Source organism: Phalaenopsis equestris, unplaced genomic scaffold (assembly GCF_001263595.1).
Source record: "Phalaenopsis equestris unplaced genomic scaffold, ASM126359v1 Scaffold000055, whole genome shotgun sequence".
Lineage (NCBI taxonomy): Eukaryota > Viridiplantae > Streptophyta > Magnoliopsida > Asparagales > Orchidaceae > Phalaenopsis > Phalaenopsis equestris.
Window position 1 is genome coordinate 571394 of NW_018164497.1, and position 4102 is coordinate 575495.

General features: G+C 25.6%; 1 long non-coding RNA gene across 1 annotated transcript; it reads left to right on the forward strand.

Annotated features, from left to right (window-relative positions):
• The first annotated feature begins 438 nt into the window (after window positions 1–438).
• Window positions 439–3101, forward strand: LOC110019393. The gene is made up of 4 exons (XR_002293443.1): window positions 439–481; window positions 2322–2506; window positions 2615–2807; window positions 2914–3101. It is a non-coding gene; the product is annotated as an uncharacterized LOC110019393 (long non-coding RNA).
• The last annotated feature ends 1001 nt before the right edge of the window (window positions 3102–4102 follow it).

Consider the following 4102-nt stretch of genomic DNA (forward strand, 5'->3'; position numbering starts at 1 on the left):
AAAAATTAAATTGATTAATTAACACTTCAATGAGATCGATGATTTTTTGCTCGACTGTAAAGAAAATGTATGTGATATTAAAATACTAATAATTCATCAATATTTAGTATAAAAGTTATATTTTAATTAAATCAGTCGTGATATTTAGTCTTAAATTTATATTTTAATTGGAAGGTTGGTAGCCATTGAAATTTATTTCAAATTAAGTAAGTTTTAAAAAAGGAAACCTCGTACTTTATATAATTGGCCACTAAGTTTGACTTAAGCTAGCCTATTATTACGTGAAATATTTGACGTTTTCTGGAAATTTAGTAAGAATAATTTATTCAAAACGGGAGGTTTATATTTGGAAGGTTGGTGGCCATTGAAATTTATTTCAAATTAAGTAAGTTTTAAGAAAGGAAACCTCGTACTTTATATAATTGCTTACAAGTCTCCCTCAATTTGAGAAGTATGTCTGTTCTTCACCCTCAGGCCTCCGGTAAGCACTAGGCTTTTATCTTATCAAATTATGCGCCTCTTCCTGACTTATCCAATTATGTTTTTTTGAATCTCGTCCGGTAAGAATATTGTATTAGGGTTTTAATCTGATTATCAATAATTTTCACTAAGCTTTTTTTTTTTCAAATTATCAGTTCTTCCCTATTTATCAGTTCTTCCCTATTTATTCCTCCCTATTTTATTTCGATTATTGAATGCATTTCATTGCGGAAAAAATCTTACTTTTCTCAAAATGTTCAATAAATCTTATTTTCCCAGCCTATTGAATCTCTCTTCGAGTTCGAGTTCACTGCCTACTATTTTCTAATTAGAGATCGAGATTGAGATCAAATTCACCGTCTATGTTTCCTAATTGAAAATCTAAATCATGGTTCAATAATATTTATATTTTATTTATTGATGTGATTTTGTACACAATAATTTTGATTATTATTATTACTATTATTATTATTCTGACTATGTTTTGGATATTTTATACATGAGTCTTAGATCTTAGCCGTATTTTTCGAAAAATTGTTTGGTAAAGTTATTTTTTATTTGAACAAATTACTTTCATTGGAATTTATCAATTTTCTAGAAAATAACTTTTCTTCAACTTTAGATCTATACATTTATCATTATTTAATGTCAATATTCAAAACTTTTTTTTGGTGAAATTTAAGATCTATCACCGAAAAACATTAGCTTTAAATAGTTCTAGGTTAACATATGAATTAATTTATAACCTCACAAACGATATTTTACATGAATCATGTGCAGTTATTATCAACCTAGAAAACAAATGTTTGCGATCATATGTTTATATATTTATTTTTATTTTTATTTTTTATTTTAATAGCAAATCTTATATATATATAAACTGAATTAATTTATTTTTAAAAATACTCAAAATATCTAAAATTAATTTTTAAGTGTTGTCAATGAAAGAAGAGTTTAGGCGTTGTTGTTTTCACAATAATAATTATTATTATTTCATATCACATTTGTTAATTTTAAAGGAAAAGTTCGGCGATATATTACAAAAAACAATCATTCGATTTTAAATTTTTTTTTTCTTATATATTTTTCAAACCCGTAAGTTTTTTTTTTTTCATATAATTATATATTGAAGAACTTTGGTCTTATTATTATTTCTTGTATTATATATCATGTTTCTTATTAGAAAAGTAGTTGGCAATGTATCATGAAAATGATCATGCGATTTTATTTTTTTTTATCTTTTTGTATCAAATACCCAAAAACAAAATCGTTTCGCCAAAATATTGTTTATTAAAAAATTATTAATTAAAATATTTATTGTTTATTAAATTTAATTAACTGACTAATCACAATCAATTTCACCTCTGAATGTATTGTTAATACAATGCACAAGACTGCTAAAAAAAACTTGATTTATTTCTGAACACTGGTGTTCTTGGTGAACCTTAGAGTTGAACTAATTAAATATATGTAGATTTAGTTCATTTTTGCTTTACTTATTGCCTAATTTCAAACATTTTAAGTTGCATCAACATTTTATTTATTTATTTATTTATTTATTTATTTATTTATTTATTTATTTATTTATTTATTTATTTATTTATTTATTTATTTATTTATTTATTTATTTATTTATTTATTTATTTATTTTTTGAAAAATAGAAAGCAGATAGATGCACCAGCAAAAAGAAAATTTTGTCCATATGAATTATTCGGTATTTGCTTATCTTGCTCAATAACACACACACAGATTCACACACATACATGAGCCCTAAAAAGAGATAGATAGTTTGTGTATATGCTTGTTGAGAATAATGAATTTTATGTATGTAAATTTACAGTTAAAAAGACTGCGTGCTCATGCATTAAGGAAGAAATCAATTGGAATAAATTAGGAAGTAATGACAGCCATGAAAATGATGAAGAAGAAGATTTGTGGTCGTCTCCCACACCGAAGAGAAAAAGACATTGACTTCACCTTCTTACGTCATTCTAACAGGAAAGGAAAGCGGTACAGGGGCGCCTGGTATTCTCTGAATATCTTACAATTAATTCAATCTATGTATTATATTTTATTTCAATTCATTTTGACATAATAAGTGCTTAATATAATTAACTTTTGCTTTCTCTGAAGTGATGATGAATAAAAGTTGTTCTCATGAATGTGTAAAAGATAATTCAGTCCAAAGCAGCATTGGGAGTTCAAAACCAGAAATGAGTGAATCTGATGACAACTTCAATGTATCCAAAATCAGAAAGGAGAGATTGACTGCTCCAGCTTATCGAAAGTTTTTGAGAGAATGTAATATGAGAGCTAAAACTTTAAGGTATTTATTTCTTATTGGCTTTGAAGCTATTTTGTTTTTATACTTCAGAGTTCCTTTAATATATGAGATTCATATTCAATATATTATTTAATATGTTTTTTGACAGGGAATTCAACCAAACCAACAATCTGATTCTGATGTCGGATGCATGAATGCTTAATGAGGTTTTAGAGAAGATCATATTGCTTTGATTTGCAAATATATGAAAATAATTTTTAGATGCTAATTGGTGTATATATTTGTTGTTAAATGACTTTGAGTATATGCACTTTCATGAACTCTAGCTAGGTTTGGTTGCATTCATCATTTTTATTTTTTTTAATCCCTACATTTATTATTATTATTATTATTATTATTATTATTATTATTATTATTATTATTATTATTATTATTATTATTATTATTATTATTATTATTATTATTATTATTATTATTATTATGATTGAGATATTGCATTATTTCATGGTTCCCTTATGATTTGTTGATCATAACAGACTAATTTGTTTAGTTAATGTTCACTTCTAATTATAATAATTTGTAAATTAAAATTTTTAATCTCTCATTATAGTCTTTCAAGAGGACCATACGTTTGTAATTTCTCTTAAACATTTTTAGAGTGGATGATTAATTCAGCTATGTTACAACTAAAGAATTTAGTATATGAATCTTATAAGATATTTAAATTATTATAAAAAAAGACACATGATTCCATCAATTTCATTTAAGAATTAGTTTTAAATATATATTTATATACACACACATTTGCTTTGTCCGTCGTTTGGAGCTTGGCATGCACCTACGGCTAGGGCTGTCAAAACAGCTCGTTGTTCGTGAACAGCTTGTGTTAGGCTCGTTAAGAAGTTTTTGTTCGGCTTGCTCGCTAAGTTCCTTTACACCCCCTACCTACGGCGGCAACACTTTTTTATTTTCTAGAAAGATTTACATGCAAACAAATAAAATCTTTTGTATTTACATATCAAACCCCTAACCTTCAATATTGACTTTCATGCGACATTCCATGCAAAAAAAAAAAAAGATTTATTTTATTTTTTTAAAATCAAATCAAAATAATGATATTTTAATCTGATGTGAAAGATTTGGGGGGTACGTCAAAGCTTAGGCATTAGATATGTAAATACATGAGAATTGTGAGGTATATGTAAATGTCTTTTTTTATTAATATAATTGGTCCAGAGTTAAAGGGTTCTCTATTTTCTTTTTTAATTTTTGGGTACAATTGGTTGGAATAAAACGTGAAAATTGTGAAAGAAATATTTTTATTTTCATTTTAAAAA